The 18,275-nt window shown below is 47.4% G+C and overlaps 1 pseudogene; it reads right to left on the reverse strand.

Annotated features, from left to right (window-relative positions):
- The window catches only part of LOC144769156 (YTH domain-containing family protein 2-like), a 49,330-nt pseudogene extending 31,334 nt beyond the window's left edge, over positions 1-17,996 (reverse strand).
- Between the last annotated feature and the right edge of the window lie 279 nt (positions 17,997-18,275).

Genomic DNA, 18,275 nt, shown 5'->3' on the forward strand with positions numbered 1-18,275 from the left:
ATGTGACTTTTTATCTACATATATAGACATATATTGTCGAGTCCTATACATATTTCATGATAGTTGATTTTAACTTGAGGTCTGTGCGAAGGCTTGTTTTAGCACATTTGTACATTAAAACATGGCTAGGTATGTCATCTTATAAAGGAATGGAGTCGGGCAGAGAGTTACCTTTTTGACCGTGTCCTCCTCTTCTTGGCGTTTCTCGTAGTGCGAGAAGTCGTCAAAGATGGAGGTGGTGTGCTTGTAGCTGGCAATGATTTTCAGCACCTGCTTGGCCTTCTGCAGAGGCACCTCCTGAGTGTCCCTGGAGTTGGTGACCGGTTTGTTCAAGTTGTTCTCCAGGCAGATGTGCCGCAGCTGGCTGTTGGGAACATCCTTCACAAATATCCACCTGACATCGAAGCGCCCCTTCCACTTGTCCTGGGACCACACACCAGCACACGTGTTGTAGTCCACGGCAGATTTTATTTCCGCAACCCCACAGAAGTGGCCGCTGCCATTGACACTGAACAGCAAGTAAACAGGACCCTTAGCATTCATGGAGCGGTAGGCAGCATCCAGTCTCTTGTTACCATGCTCTGTACTGCACTAGATGTTGTATTTGATGGAGCAGTGTATATCGTCCTCAGAGTAACTCTTAATGTTAAAAACACGCCCATGTTTGGGGTTCCAGTCAAAATCCTTGGGGTTTTAGTTGTTAATAGACCTTAGCTTCTACATGATGGGATGAGGCTCTGAAGGAACAGAACTAGAATTGGCCTGCGACAGGCCAGCCCCGTTGCCGTCCACACCATTCTGCCCGAAGGCATTTCCACGGTTCCTGGGAGCTACCCAGCGAGTAGGTTGGGCTTGCTGCTGCACAGGCAATTGAGTGGGCTGCGGCGGTGGAGGCGGCAAGTTTTGCTGCTGGCCCAAAGAAATTTGCGATACTGGCTCGCTGTTCATCTGCTGTCCCACCGGCTATGGAGAGATTTGGTGAGGCTGCTGCCCAGTGTTCTGAACTAAAGTGAGCGCAGGGGACTTGGCCACTGGCCCTTTGTTATCCCAAGTTCCAATATCCATATTGTTCTTTATTGGGGGTGGAAGATTTGAACCTGCAATACCATTCTTGGTCTTTAACTTGGGCTGCTGTTTTGCAGGTTTGCTAGCAATATCCACCCAAGAGGTTGGCTTTGGAGGAGCAATGGTAGCCGGAGGCAAGCTGTTAGAAGCAACATTACTTGATTTAGATCCACTGCCCATAGCGGAGCCAACTCCTTTGGAGATGTTGTTGGATACATCTGTGCTGCCTAATTTCAGTGCAGCCATTCCCTGGTCTATTGTGTTCATACCAGGAGCCTTATTCAGAGTCTCATTGGCAAAAGCAGACTGGCCGGCCCATGGGCGGATTTTGCGGATTGGCAATCCGCGAACTTGCGTATTTACGGATTCGCAATCCGCGAAGATCCGCGAACTCTAGCGGACTTGCGGATTTTTCCGTTTTTTGTGTTGCCGCGTGTTCGCGCCGATTTTGGGACAAGTTCGCAATTGCGAACTTACTTTTCGGCTTGCAACGGCCGCGACTATGTTGTTTCTACGTCTGGTTTATCATCACAGGTTCACAGCACCCTCTGTTTCACCACTGCCACCCTCTGGGACACCCATGCCACCCTCTAGTACATCCTCACAGGCACCTATTAGGTTTATTTATTACTGTAGATTATGGTGGTTGAAAAAAGCTAGCACACCTGCCCTTCTTCAACTGCCATCAATTAATTTGTGTTTCATTAATGTGTCAGTAATTTTGAAAGTTCCAGTCTGGCTGGCACCTGCTTCCTTCCTTATCTGTAATTTGCTTTTTGTTGCAGTGAAATTTTTTTTTTACAGGACCTTTATGGTGCTATTCTATGAGCCTGCTGTTTGGGTCATAGCAGGGTCATAGAATTGTTGCAAACTCTGGAGGGGCCCATCAGGAAGCACTACCTTGAATGTTACTAATGTTAAGTTTGAACTTTTGCACCTGCTCATTGCTTTCATTTTAGCTAAAATCGTTTTTTTTGCAATTTCGCGCGTTATTTGGGGCGCGAATCCGTGCGAGATCGATTTCGGAAGCCGCGAATACGTGCGAATACAAAATTGTTTTTGTTGCGACGTGTATGTTCGCGTGATCTTGCGCGTGTTCGCGAGGCGCTTCTAGCTATTCGTTTGCCAAGTTACCCTATCGGTCGTACACGGGCGCGGCCATCTTGTTGGCGTGACGTAATTCCGTTTCCGCCCGCTATGTGTAATCTCGCAAAGTGTGCTGCTCGCGAGTACAAGTTCGCGCGTACTCGCAAGGAAAATCTCGCGCGAACTTACCCACGCGGTCGTGAACGGGCGCGGCCATCTTGTTTCTCATTCATTGCTATGGTTCTGGGCATGCTTTCTCTATCCTCTCTCAATCTCTGCCATCCTTTGCTTGTTTGAAGTTTTTTTGATCTAATTTTACTTATTATCTAACCCTCTATTTTTCTAGCTCTATATTTTTGTGTTTTCTGCAGCTTTTAGTTACTTTTAAACTACTTTTTTAAACTCTTTTATTTTCTTCTTCACTATTCTATTTCTTCTTTATCATTTAAGTTTATTTCTGCCCAGACCATGGTAAAGGGAGCCGGGAAGCACCCTGAGAAGGGGAAGGGTCCCGCACCCCGTGCCCGGCTCCCGTGCGGGCGTTTAAGGGGGGAGCAAGTGGTCCCGAGGGAGATCTTTAGCGCGGAGGAAGTGGCGGCACTGATCTTCCATGTCCAGCGCCGCCTCCCCAAGACGATCCTGGGAGGCGGCAAGATCGCGACCGGCTATGGCATCCGGGAGCGCCGCCAGCGGTGGGAGAAGGTGTGCCGGGCCATGTACAAGATCTCTGGGGTCCGGCGCACATATAACCAGGCCACCCACCGCTGGACCGATGTCATGGACCGGGAGCGGGACTTGCTGGACGCGCTCGGCGTAGAGGTCCCCGGGCTTGGTGAGTAGTAGTAGTAGTACATTTACTACTCTGTTTTATCCTGCTCTGTTATTTGCAAATCTTTGTTCTTTACCAAGAGCAATAATGCTGCCGATTACATTGAGGTAAATTATATTTCAAAATCTTCTATGCATTTCATTTTCAGGTGCACTGCTCTCCTTCTCAGTAGCCTTGCTTGCTACTATGCTTCTTTGTTTTGTATGTTGTGTTCAGAAGCATTTCATTGGCCTGAGAAATTATGTATCAGTGTACTGTAAAGAAAAGAACTGCGTAATGCTAGACAGTAAGGGTCATATTTTCAATTACCGGCGCATCCCTGCAAAGTAGCAGGGATGCGGCAGTAATTGTGTGCCATGCCACCACCACCCATTGGCCCAAAACGTCACAGAAGCCTTACGCATCTGTGCCGTAAAGGCAGCGCATTGCTGGAGTTGCGTGCCAACGATGGCGCAGCTCCAGCAATGCTCTGGGGTACCCTATCTCCCCAATGCTGCATCAAGCCGTACGTCGGCTTCAAGCGCACAGGGTTTGAGTCATGCATCATTGTCATAAAAATGACTGATTGACATCTTGTAGATTTCCCTCAGCCACTTTTAGGATTCGTTCCTGCGCAGGTACGCCCTCCCTTGCGCCGGAACGCCCCCTGATGGCGCAGGGCTTTACAACGTGATGCATCGCCCATATGCCCATATGTGTTTTTTTTTTTTATATATACGCCGCACCAACACCATGGCGAGTCTTTTGTTCTGCCGCTGCGTCAGAAAAGGCACGCAACAATGGAGGAAAATCAGCCGCAACTTCCGCAAGGGACTTATAAATCAGCCCCAACAGACTGAAGTCCAGTGTCCTTCCTTTAGACAGTCACATGGCTATCAGAAGAAATAGTGGCGGTGGTGGCGGGTGGATTGATAGTTTGAGTATTCACTGATCTGCAAGCAGGATGGACTTTGTCTGTCACGTGTTGTGCACTACTGCCTGCAGTGCCAGGCCTAGGCAAACCTCTTTAGTAGTCTGTTTATTGAGTTACATAGGAACTTTCTAAGTCAACGTTCCGCAAATCAGGCAATACGAATAACGTAGTATACCACATGAGATAGATCCCGTGGAATAGTTGTCTATCTATTTGCTATTTTTCCAAAATATGTTGTTATTGTTCTTTTGAAATGTTTGATTTGGTTGAAAAATCTCATCCATGTTTTATGGTTTTTCTTTCTTTCATGTTGTACATCAGCTCCCCCCAAGGGCAAGAGGACACAGGAGGAGGGTGCTGAGGATGCAGGCCAGGATCGGGCAGGCGAGGGCTCCTTTGCTGGCCCCAGTAAGTTTACATTTTACTAAACAGTACCTATTTTTTCCTAGCGTTCCTCATTCGATTTTTTCTAAATCGTCTTTGATCTTCTTGTAGACTGGATATAAATTCTTATCCTGCCTCGAATATGATGACTCCCTGTGGTATTACTAGACTATTCTTATTAGTCTGTCTGTGTAGCTAACTAAGATTGGACATTTGGCAATTCCATTGGACTCCCATTATATTCAGCAATACCTCTATGCACTGTCTCCTTACTGACTAGATAGTGTGGCAGAGTCATTCAGCTCCCGAAGTCACCGATTATAGATCCCCAATGATCTCTAGATTATCGTACGCAGGACAAGAGAGTAGTACGGAGTCACAGCACAGTCAAGAAGTGTCAGAGGCACTCATGCTTGCAAAAATTCCAAAACCTTTAGCTCATCCACTCTAGTCTAGAGGAACAAAAACCACAGAGTCTATTTAAGTGTAAAAGCTTTATTAAAAGTAAACACATTTATTGAAATCTACTTTGTCATAAAACTATTTAACTGTAAACGGAAAAGTGGTTAGTGCTGACGATTAATTGGACACATTTCTTGTGGTCGAGCCGAACTCTCACCTACTTTGAACTTGATCCTGGTCGTGTTCTTAGGACTCAGGAGTCAAGCTTCTGTCTGTTAGGAGAAAAAGTGGTGCGTGTTAAAAATCAAAAGCAAGCATTCATCAGTTGTGCATAAAAGTGCAGCAAGACAACAGCCTTCCCTGGAAAATGGGACATTTTTACTATGGAGTAGACAGTCACAAATTATTACATTGTATTCTGTTTTTTTAACATTTCTCCTAGACCAAATATTATATAGTAGTGAGTGGTGTATTCTAACTTTCTTAAATGTACTTTGTAGGTGTAACATCTGGTGACGGGGCCAGCGCGGAGGTGGCTGATGTGTTGGACTTGGACTCGGAGGCCTCTGGGGAGGATGCGGCGGTAGAAGAGCTGGTGGCCGTTCCTGTGGGGGATCAAACGGTGGTGGCGGAAACAGGTAAGCTATATATTCCTTACTTATTGAGATTGAAGACTGCATAGTGTGCTTTCTGCACGGGTGTATTACAATTACAAATCAACCAGGTAGTAGCCTCCTCGAAATGTACTTCGACTTAGCTGTGAAGTTTTTGGTGAGAAGAATCCCAATAAGTTCTTAGACGAACGTGATGGATGGGATGAACGAAAAGCGAAAGAAGGGTGTAAGTAAGTGGGACGCGAACTTGTATGATGGCTGGCAAAGAAGAACGATATGTGTTTGCTTGGACCCAGAGGTGGCTGGGAAGGAAAGAATATGGTATGGTGCATGGCTGGGTCAATGATGAAGCAAGGATGGGTGGAAGGACAGCAGCCTGGGTGGGTGAAACAGAAACTGTATGTGTGCGTATACTTTGAATGAATGGATGCCTGGAGCATGGTATTCTCTGACTCTTACATAGCAAATGTGTATCTAGAGAGAGTAGATGGTCGCCAGGTGAAGTAAGTGTTACCTTGAAGAGCATGTACCACCGCACCCGCACGTCCGTCCCAGTGCAGGGAAGGCAAGGAAAAGAAATTGTAAATGTGTCCAATACTACCATGAATAGTAGCAGTACTTTGTATTGCGTTTGCATTCACAGCATATATCTGGTTATTACGGTGGACACTCCGTACCTCTCTTAATAACTTTAGTTTACTTGTAGTACGTCATTCATGTGTGGGTGTATCACTGTGTTCACTCAATATTAAGCAAAGCACCTAAAGTCATCTCATCTGTCATTAAATACGTCCCATGTGAAGTGATAGATAATCAAATTAGTTAGCTTCTTCAGTTTCCTTTTCTAGTACTCATTTGCACTGTAGGGTGAAAGGTAAATTAATTAAGCAGTAGCCCTTGTAACAGAGTATTCTCAGTGCCACCCGTAATAGAAAAGTAATAGCTTCACCACCTGCATGTACTGGACCGGTACAGTAACGCAAGTCTGTCTCCATCATCATGGTGTGCAACTTTTTTTCTCGGGTGCAACTTCACTGTGCTGTGTCCATGTCATTCTGCCGGCTTGCATAAGATAACGTACCCATTTCCCTAAACAAGAGAGAAGAAGAAGAATAAGACTGGTGTACTGTCATAGTCGACTGTAATGGAAGTCCATAGTGGTCGTAGAATTAGTTCATTAAACTACCACTACTGTTAGAGCAAGGATGCAGAAGTGGGAGGGTTACATAGATACTGTCCTCAATAGTTATGTACTGTGCTTTCAATTTGCTACTTGTACTCTGTGACCCAACTTTCGGCTCAATCACTTTGTGTTATTAATAAGGAGCATTGGTTACAGACTATGTCTTTCTTTCTTCATATAGTTGCTCCTTCTTCCAAATCAACAACAAGGAGGGAGCAGGCTAGATTGGCCCGGCAACGGAGGCTGGAGGCCACAGTCGCCGAGTATCGGCGGCTGGTGGCCCTGGAGGAGGAGGAGGACACGCAGTCGAGCGGGGCAACATCTTCGACTGCATCCTCCTCCGTGACTAAACCAGCGGGACCGAGCCGGGCTAAGAAAGCCGACCGCCACCGCCAAGCACCCGAAACACCAGCTGCCCCCCACAGGAGCTGCAAGGAACGCCAACACCGCCTACGAGTCCGCATGTCCAACCTGGAGCAGGAGGTCCTGAGGTATAAGACCTTGGTTAAGGGCCTCCGCTCCGAGCTTGCCACCCTCCGCAAGGAGTATGATGCCCATGCCGCATCATGCACCAGCACCAGCACCCTCCAGTAGTGGAGTGTCCCTTGCCCTTTTTTTATAGACTTTTGGGGGGTGGGATTTGGGAGTTGGGATCGTTTTGGGACGTTTCAGAGACAATCGTTGGGGTTAGGGTGGGTGAGGGAGATTATTTTGTTAGGGATAAATAAATATATTTTTCAACTACTTTATCTGACCATACCTGTTTTTTACTGCTTTTCAGTCTGGTGGGTGGGGGGCGGGGGTGTAACAGTAACTTTGTTTTCCTGAACAGTCGTAGGACTTTAGTAGTACAACCGTCAAACTCTTGTCTACTCCGAAATAATACTCCATTATACTACCTCCCACCAAACGCTTATCTTACCTGTAATTTGTGTTAGAAATTAGGGCTAGGCCCAGGGCTGGCTCCAGGTGAAATGGGGATTAACGTTGTCATTCCTGGGCGGGTGACATTTCCTCATTGCGGTGTTACTAGTGGTGTGACACAGTGGCAGTTGCATGCCTATGGAAAAAAAGAAAACAAAACCTTGTTTGTACTCCTTACTGTAGCATTACAACGGTTACGGTACGATCGAGAAAATAGCAGGTGACAGTACACTAGAACAGTGCCATAATGTAGCCTAACAAATGGTAAAGTATTGCAAGTATAACTAGTACTTGCGTTGAATTTATTTGACATTGGCTACTACTACTAGAAGATATAGTACTGAAGCTGAGTAAGTCTAGAAGATATCCTCGTATTCCTTCACCAGCCTGTTGCTGCTATCACCTTATCCTCCCCAGCAAGTGTGTGGAATTATTGATGTCATTTTAGTCAGACATCAAGCAAAACAACACAGCCCGGGGGAAGAGGGTTAGGGTTTGTAAAATGGATGGGAATGGGGGTTTCTTTTTGGGTAGGTTTTGTTGAGAGAAGAAAAAAAAAGCAGAGCATGGACAAACAATAATTGAAGATACAGAGTTTACAGACAATCTTTGGTTACAAAGTAAAGGTAAGCACATGCAGTCACACTCATAGAATAAAAGACAACAATGGATACTGTATCTGTATTGCGTATGTTGTTGGAGTTGTCCTGTTGAAATTGGTAAGTAAGTTGCATGCAGCAAACAATTCCTCTTATTGGCGGCACTCCTCCATTCCAGCTGACGCTTCGTCCATCAATGTGGTGGTGACCACTGACAGAAGAGACACCCTGTCCACTGCCTGCCTGGCGGATGTTGACTGAAGCCCGGCCTGTAATTATTGAACGGAAAACAGGAAGTGCTATTACAATACCACTGATAAATAAATAAAAGGTATGTACGCTGTGTGGTTCAAAAAGTCACACTTTGATGATGCCTAGCAGAAAAATGGTTACAAAACGTACTTTGAAAGTAACAGTAGACCCAAATACAGACCGTGGATTGTATTCAAACCACTTGCCTGCAAGCAAAAGTATCCATAGCCAGCATCGCTCCAACAGTGCTCTACAACAACAGAACCGCGTTGCAATAGAACCCCCCTAAACACATGCAATCCTGCTGCTAGGGCTAACCCTAACGAACCCTAACTTACAAAGTGCCAAAACTGGTGTTTCCTTATGGATTTTGTCCAACTAACTTCTAGCCGGTATTAGACCTTCCCAGGAATGCCCCAGGCAAGACCCGCCAACCCACCCGCAAAAAAACACCCGACACAACACCACCAAACAGCGAAAAAGCTAAATCTCATACTTACAATGTCTCTCGGCCTTCGGTCCAAACGCGGCGCTGTGCAGCTAGGTCGTCATCATCATCATCAATCATCATAACTCCTGTTTTCCACCACGGATTTCCTGAAAAGCAAATGCAATCAAGATTAGACTGTCGCAGCAGTGCTTCGACAGAGACCCCGGCCGCAACCCACCCACGAACAGCAGGAAGCCCCCCAAAACGCTACATTGAGCAAGATGTCTGAAGAAATGGCAAAAAAAAGGCTGTTCCTTATGGATTTTGTCCAAAACACTTGTATCCGGTATTAGACCTTCCCAGGAATGCCCCAGGCAAGACCCGCCGGCGCCAACCCACCCGCAAAAAAACACCCGACAACACCCCCAAACAGCGAAAAAGCTAAATCTCATACTTACAATATCTCTCGGCCTTCGGTCCAAAGTAACGCGCTGTGCAGCTAGGTCATCATCAATCATCATAACTCCTGTTTTCCACCACGGATTTCCTGAAAAGCAAATGCAATCAAGATTAGACTGTCGCAGCAGTGCTTCGACAGACACCAAAAATTACACACAAACCCCCGGAACCCCGCCAAAGAGCACCTCAAAGGCAAGCAAGTCAGCAAAAACGGCAAGAAATTTCCACCTCATATTTGGTCCAAAACACTTTTGTCCATTATTAGAGCTTCACAGCAATGGGCCCAAAACCGTCAACTCACCCGCAAAGAAGTACAACACCCCCACAAGTGCTGAGTCTTTCTTCATTGTGCGTAATCCAGCACTCTGCTTGGAGGGAAATCGCAGTCTGGAGGAGGAGGATAGAGGAGCATGTTCTTCAGAACTTGTGAACCTGAGGAATGTAGACTGCGGCACCTTCAAATCAATAAGCAAACAAGTGAAGACAGTTCTGATGATGGTCTTCTTTTTGGGATTAGGTGATTAAAGTTTGAATTAAATTAACTGTGCAAAACAAAGAAAGAGAGACACAAAGCACACAGGAATAAAAGTGAATAAGGACGAAAAAGAAAGTTCTTGATTGATTGTCTCATTTTCAGGGCTCGGTGTCAGGGAATAAGAACAAGATTTCGTCATCATACTCTGCGAATTCAGGCTGGATGAGGTCAGTGGCACCGAACAGAGAAAAAATCCCCTCATCTACGTTGCTGTCCTCATCGTCTTCATGTGGCGTGCTTTCTCGCACTTTGTAATCTGGTGGTATGAGGTGCTGATTCATCTTGATCATTGTCAGCCGCTCCACATTTTTGGGCGATAGGCGGCTCCGTTTGGCAGTTACAATGCCACCAGCAGCACTGAAAACACGTTCAGAAGACACACTTGCGAGTGGGCAAGACAAATAGTTTATAGCCAGGTTGTAGAGCTGTGGCCACAATTGTTTTTTGCCATGCCAATACTGCAATGGCTCCTCATTAAGAAAGACCACTGTTGAGTCATTCAGATAGTCCTGCACCATCGACTCAAGGTCATCAACTGTTCCTCCACTTTGCTTACTTTTTGCTGTGCCTGTGACATTTTTTAGAGAACCATACCCCATCAAACTTAGCCAATCCTCCTCCCCAGCCACTGTTAGTGTTGTCATTGTGTGTGGTGCAGATGATCCAGTTGCCGGTGTCTTTAACGGCTGAGAGGTCACTTGTGCCCCAGCCACAGGTGCAGAAGTGGATTCTTGTGACTGCGGATGGCCTGCTGATGCTGATGCTGATGTACTGGCTTCTCCTTCAATAACCTGCCGTTCTTTTTCAAACCTCTTGGCTGACCAGGCTAACCAATGTTTGTACTTTTGAACATCTGCATCAGCGAAAGGAAAGAATGCGTTGTCTGCCAGCGCCTTTTTGTAGCGTGGATCCAGAATAGTAGCACAAATGTAATGCTGATCTGAGTTGATGTTTTTAAGACGTTCATCACCACGTAGGCGATGTAATAATTTCTCAGACAAAATGAAATGGTTTTTTTTTTTTTCATCTTTTTCAAACTCAGAAGAAACCGCCATCAGTTGGTGCTCCAGTATGCACAACAATGGGATAGCTTTTCCCAAATTACAGTCCTCCTGGCTGACTGCACGCGTGAAGAACTCAAAAGGACGAAGCATGTCTGTCAGGCTTTTAACTATGGCCCATTGCGCCTTACTCATCCGCAGGTCCTCCTTCTGAGATGTAGCCTCTGTCAAGAAATAGTGATCGAGTACCGTATACTGCTCATGCAGACGCTCAAGCATGTAGAAGGTTGAGTTCCAACGTGTTGCCACCTCCTGGATGAGTGCTTTCACTGGCATTCCACGTTGAAGTAGCAGTCTCCGCAGATGCTTCCGGGCCTTAAAAGAATGGCTGAAATGGTTGCACATTTTGCGGCAGGTGGCCATTACCTCGAACGCTGGACTCTCTTTATCACTCAAGAATTTTTGAACTACCAGGTTGATACAGTGCGCCAAACACGGCACTCTAACATGGTGACCCTGTGACATGGCCTTAACTACATTGGCGCCATTATCCGTGGAAACATAACCAATCTTGCGTTTTAGGGGGGATAGCATTGACAACACCTTTTTGTCAAACTCTTCCAAAAGGTTTTCTGCTGTGTGACTTTTCTCCAAGGCAAACATGGCTAGTGTTGCATGTTTCCGAGCAGCTTTGAAAACTTGGTCCGGGTCAACACCTGCGTTTAGCTTTGCTATAACACCTGAAAAAGAGACCCAGTGTGCAGTGATGCACATGTAATCATCGCCTGGGCCACTGGTCCACATGTCTGTTGTCAGATGTATTGTGTGAACAGCACTCTTCTGCAAAGCTGCCCCAATCGCCTGCAGCACATCTTCATGTAGTGCTGGAACCGCAACTCTGGCAAAATAGAACCGGCTCGGAACCTTCCATTTAGGGCAGAGCGTTGCAACTAATTCAAGAAAACCTACCGCTTCTACAAAAGAAAAAGGTAGAAGGTCCACAGCTAGCATTTTAGCCAGCTTAGTGTTATACAGACGCGTCAGTGGGTGGTTGCGTTCATATGGCACGTCTGAAGTAAGCATTGTTCTAATGTTGGCCTGGACCAAGCATTTACGGGCTGATAATGACTTCGTTGACCCAATTTTGCTCGCTGGTGAACTTTTGTGCGTTGGTGTCTCACTCGCTCCAACACTCTTAGTGTGCCTCACATTGGGTGTGCTGCTGAGAGGGGTACTGGGTGTAAGGGAAGTGTTTGACACGTCTTCTTCCTGCTCGTCAACATCAGATGAAACATCAACGTTTCCTTGATTTTGGCCTTTCTTGATCGCAGCTAGGTGCGCAAACCATTGGACACCGTGCTTTCTGTCAAGATGACCACTCTGGCCGCCGGTACCATAGTTGCTACCTGGCTTACCACGACTAACTGCAAGCTTACAAAGGGTACAAATGGCAAACCTTGGATTTTTGGGACAAACAGTAAAGAAGTCCCAAACTGGGGACTTGAAGTGTCTGTGGGACCTGGAGGAGGCGGCGATACTGGTGGTGGTGGTGGTCATGAAGCTAATGCCAGATGAAGTGGAGGATCTGGATTGGCCAACTTTTGTACGTTTTCCACTTTCACCGCCACTAATTAAGGTCGAGGTTGACGCAGGTCTCTTCTTGCCAGAAAGAAATATGGAAGCGGGACGAGTTGGTGTACTACTTAACTCCAATGATTGTGGTGTTTCCACTGCCTCCTCATCGACAACATCATCATCATCATCATCACGCGCAGCAGCTCTTCGGGCTAGGGTCAAAATGTCTGTTTGCTGCATGCCCGCTGGGGCTGCAGTGACCTTTATGATGACTGGGTCGTCGTTGGCAGAGTCTTCATCAGCAGCAGTATCCGCCACTTCTTGTTGAGCCTCATCACACTCCATAAGTCTGAGACTTTGGACGAGCTTCCTTTTACGCTTAAGTACCTTTGTTGGATCATGGTGTGCCTCACTCTCAGACGGCTGTGGTGCTGGTTCCCAAGTTTGATCCGTATCATCAGAAGGAGGTGTGCTTGAAGAGGATGTAGACACCACCCTTGATCTCTTCCTTGCTAGGGTTGTGGAAGACAATGAAGGATCATCAGGAGGAGTGGCTTCCTCAAATGATACCTCGCCTTGATTGTCGATTTCCTGATGTGCCCCTACTTCGGGAGGAACAACTATTGTGGGCACTTGTTGTGACCCTCCATGCACCTCTGCATGCGCATCTCCTTGCGCTGCCTCTCCTTCCACATGTACTTGGGCTTGTACTTGCACATGTGATTGTTGTTGCCGCTGTGGTTGTTCAACACTCGTCAGATGAGCTACAACAACCTGTGTTGATTGAGGGACATTGCTGCTGCTTTCTTGCGATGAGCCAACATCACTGGTCGATGGTGATTGAAGAAGTATACTGGCTGCCTCTGCAGCACTCAAGGGCTTGGACTTAAGTTGGCGTGGTGGTGGTGGTGGCACTGAGCCCAATGGAGCGGGGGTGCTGCTGCCAGCTTGGTCCCCAGCAGATCCCGCTGCAGCTGCTGCAGGCATACTTTTTTTTTTACTCACAAAAAAAGGGGCGGGCGGCACACCAGTGTCCTTGGTAACTTGCTTCTTCTGCTCCTTACTGGCACCTTTCTTGCTAGAGGAGCTACGGGTTACTTTTTTTGGGGCCATCTTCTTCAGAGCAGGTCAGCAGGCAGCAGTTGCACGAGTTGCAGAGGGTTCTGTGTCCAGACGTGACGTCGCGTGACGTTATGCTGCACACACTGCTGCAGGACTTCTTCCTGGCACTGGTGGTTCTATTGAGTCTTCTTGTGCACCTAAAAGCAATGGAAGACAGAGGAACATCAGTTCAGTTATACACCCCAAAAAATCGACAAAACACAGAAAAATGAGCACAATCCCATGCCATCCATGATGTTTACATTGAAGACACCCCACAGAAAGACTAGGGACATGCAAGTATGCAACACTCACTACCCCTGGGCATAAGGGATGAAAAGTAGGCAAAATAAGTGCAGGCCTCAGACACTGCCTCTCCTCAAAATGGCCCCCTTACACCCCAAGCACATGTTGCTGCCTGTACCAGCCAGCACTCAAGATGGCCACCACCACCACCCACATGGCCAGTCCACATCAACAGTACACCCCCAAGAAACAGAAAAACAGCCAGAAATCACCACAATCCAATGCCATCCATGATGTTTACATCAAAGAGAGTGAGACAACACCACAGGCACACTCAGTCCATGCACCACCACCACCCCTGGGCAAGCAAAAGGCCACACCAGCAGCCCCCCAAAAACGACAAAAAACAATAAAATAAGCACAATCCCAGCCCATCCATGGCCTCAATTATGTTTAAATTCAAGAAGACACCCCACAGAAAGACTAGGCCCATGCAACACTCACCACCCCTGGGCAAAGGGCCACACCAGCAGGCCCAAAAAAACGACAAAAAACAATAAAATCTGCACAATCCCAGCCCATCCATGGCCTCAATGGTGTTTAAATTCAAGAAGACACCCCACAGAAAGACTAGGCCCATGCAACACTCACCACCCCTGGGCAAAGGGCCACACCAGCAGGCCCAAAAAAACGACAAAAAACAATAAAATCTGCACAATCCCAGCCCATCCATGGCCTCAATGGTGTTTAAATTCAAGAAGACACCCCACAGAAAGACTAGGCCCATGCAACACTCACCACCCCTGGGCAAAGGGCCACACCAGCAGGCCCAAAAAAACGACAAAAACCAATAAAATCTGCACATTCCCAGTCCATCCATGACCTCAATGGTGTTTAAATTCAAGAAGACACCCCTCAGAAACACTAGGCCCATGCAACACTCTCTACCCCTGGGCATAAGGGATGAAAAGTAGGCAAAATAAGTGCAGGCCTCAGACACTGCCTCTCCTCAAAATGGCCCCCTTACACCCCAAGCACATGTTGCCTGTACCAGCCAGCACTCAAGATGGCCACCACCACCACCCACATGGCCAGTCCACATCAACAGTACACCCCCAAAAAACAGAAAAACTGCCAGAAATCACCACAATCCAATGCCATCCATGATGTTTACATCAAAAAGAGTGAGACAACACCACAGGCACACTCAGTCCATGCACCACCACCACCCCTGGGCAAGCAAAAGGCCACACCAGCAGCCCCCCAAAAACGACAAAAAACAATAAAATAAGCACAATCCCAGCCCATCCATGGCCTCAATTATGTTTAAATTCAAGAAGACACCCCACAGAAAGACTAGGCCCATGCAACACTCACCACCCCTGGGCAAAGGGCCACACCAGCAGGCCCAAAAAAACGACAAAAAACAATAAAATCTGCACAATCCCAGCCCATCCATGGCCTCAATGGTGTTTAAATTCAAGAAGACACCCCACAGAAAGACTAGGCCCATGCAACACTCACCACCCCTGGGCAAAGGGCCACACCAGCAGGCCCAAAAAAACGACAAAAAACAATAAAATCTGCACAATCCCAGCCCATCCATGGCCTCAATGGTGTTTAAATTCAAGAAGACACCCCACAGAAAGACTAGGCCCATGCAACACTCACCACCCCTGGGCAAAGGGCCACACCAGCAGGCCCAAAAAAACGACAAAAAACAATAAAATCTGCACAATCCCAGCCCATCCATGGCCTCAATGGTGTTTAAATTCAAGAAGACACCCCTCAGAAACACTAGGCCCATGCAACACTCACTACCCCTGGGCATAAGGGATGAAAAGTAGGCAAAATAAGTGCAGGCCTCAGACACTGCCTCTCCTCAAAATGGCCCCCTTACACCCCAAGCACATGTTGCCTGTACCAGCCAGCACTCAAGATGGCCACCACCACCACCCACATGGCCAGTCCACATCAACAGTACACCCCCAAAAAACAGAAAAACAGCCAGAAATCACCACAATCCAATGCCATCCATGATGTTTACATCAAAGAGAGTGAGACAACACCACAGGCACACTCAGTCCATGCACCACCACCACCCCTGGGCAAGCAAAAGGCCACACCAGCAGCCCCCCAAAAACGACAAAAAACAATAAAATAAGCACAATCCCAGCCCATCCATGGCCTCAATTATGTTTAAATTCAAGAAGACACCCCACAGAAAGACTAGGCCCATGCAACACTCACCACCCCTGGGCAAAGGGCCACACCAGCAGGCCCAAAAAAACGAAAAAAAACAATAAAATCTGCACAATCCCAGCCCATCCATGGCCTCAATGGTGTTTAAATTCAAGAAGACACCCCACAGAAAGACTAGGCCCATGCAACACTCACCACCCCTGGGCAAAGGGCCACACCAGCAGGCCCAAAAAAACGACAAAAAACAATAAAATCTGCACAATCCCAGCCCATCCATGGCCTCAATGGTGTTTAAATTCAAGAAGACACCCCTCAGAAACACTAGGCCCATGCAACACTCACTACCCCTGGGCATAAGGGATGAAAAGTAGGCAAAATAAGTGCAGGCCTCAGACACTGCCTCTCCTCAAAATGGCCCCCTTACACCCCAAGCACATGTTGCCTGTACCAGCCAGCACTCAAGATGGCCACCACCACCACCCACATGGCCAGACCACATCAACAGTACACCCCCAAAAAACAGAAAAACAGCCAGAAATCACCACAATCCAATGCCATCCATGATGTTTACATCAAAGAGAGTGAGACAACACCACAGGCACACTCAGTCCATGCACCACCACCACCCCTGGGCAAGCAAAAGGCCACACCAGCAGCCCCCCAAAAACGACAAAAAACAATAAAATAAGCACAATCCCAGCCCATCCATGGCCTCAATTATGTTTAAATTCAAGAAGACACCCCACAGAAAGACTAGGCCCATGCAACACTCACCACCCCTGGGCAAAGGGCCACACCAGCAGGCCCAAAAAAACGACAAAAAACAATAAAATCTGCACAATCCCAGCCCATCCATGGCCTCAATGGTGTTTAAATTCAACAAAACAGTTGTATCATGCACCCATAACCAACCCTGGTCCTACTGGATACTGTGGCTACCCACAATATAATTTATTTAATTTTCTGAAAAAGTTCCAAAATTGTACTTGCAGCAACTGTAATGCCCCAAACAAACTTACTTGTGAAAGTTGATTTCTAATCCAAAAGTGATCCAAAGACAGTCAAAAAGGCCTCAAATCCAAATATCCAGCAGCACCCACAAAAAGTAATCCTTCCAGCTCCAGATCCAAATGAAAGTGACCAGGAGATGGACAAAGCACTGGGAGGAGCCTGCTGGACAGGAACAGGAAGTTGGAGACTGTGGGGCACTTCCTTCCTCCCCCCCCCCCCAAAATGGACTCCTTGCAAAAAAAAAGGCCATGCAAATGTCAACCTGAGGAGTGATTCTGATAAAAATCATAATTTTCTGAAGGTTTATCCTGTTTGCTGGTGATTTTCTTGTGCGAAATTGCAAAATCTCTATTTCGCAAGTGCGAGATTGTTCCTTTCCGCCGCAACTACATGTTCGCAATTGCGAACTCTCGCGAGGTGTGCTGTGCAAGGTGGCAAGCCGCGAGTACGTATTCGCGGGCGACAAACTCCCGCGGGAACACGCAGCAAGATCTAAAATGGCGCGTCACTCGCAAAGAAAAACAACTCGGCAAACGCTAAAATGACGGAAAGTGAACGCCGTGCACCACGCCGCGCGCCGCAACCAAGCAAAAAATCCGCCGCGAGCGGATTCACGGATTTTCGACAAATTCGCGAGCGTTCGCGGATTGCGGATTTGCCGAAAATCCGAAAAATCCGCGAGCGGAGCGGATTTTACGCCCATGCTTACCGGCAATCATGGCACCACCAAGGTAGCTCGGTGCATAAGCATAGTTGATGCTATACCCAGAATTTTGAGTTGATTGACCCTGAGAGCTGTTAGTTCCCCAGGCCGAAAAGTCAATTCCACTGGGGAAAAAGTTGAAGACAATGCTTGCCAAGGAAAGGAGTATTGCTCAGGGTTCCAGGCTGTCCAAACATGGCATCTGAGAGGAAATGTGGCTCCCCGTTGCTGAACTGTCCGTAGGATGTTAAGTAGGACATTGGTGGGTCCCCGCCTGTAGACCAGGCAGCAGCTTCACTCAGCGAATAGGAGAAGCCAATGGATGGGCTGTAGTAACATGGCAGATAGGAATCCGACATGGTAGTGTATGCATTGTTCTGTCTAGCTTGGGGGTTCAAATAAGGCTCATAGTCGTCATCATGCAAAGAATCCTTGGGATTCATGGCTCCGTTTTGCACTTTGTTTCCCTGGCTGTCTTTTGGTCTCTGCGCCAGTAGACTGCTGGCAGACTTGGCGGTGGGAGGGCGACTGAGGAGGGTCTGCAGCGGAAGGAGAAGAACTCTCACTATAGCTCACGCTGCTTGTGACGCCTCGCGCGGCTTCTGACGCCTCGCGCTCCGTCTGACGCCTCGCGCTCCATCTCCTCCTATGAGTTTTGCGAGAGGAGTTACAGAGATAATAAACAGTGTGGGGCTCAAAGAAGAGTCCTGAGGTACTCCCAATTTAACAACAGACAACGAGAAACCAATGTTTCCTCTTGT

Source organism: Lissotriton helveticus, chromosome 7 (assembly GCF_964261635.1).
Source record: "Lissotriton helveticus chromosome 7, aLisHel1.1, whole genome shotgun sequence".
Classification (NCBI taxonomy): domain Eukaryota; kingdom Metazoa; phylum Chordata; class Amphibia; order Caudata; family Salamandridae; genus Lissotriton; species Lissotriton helveticus.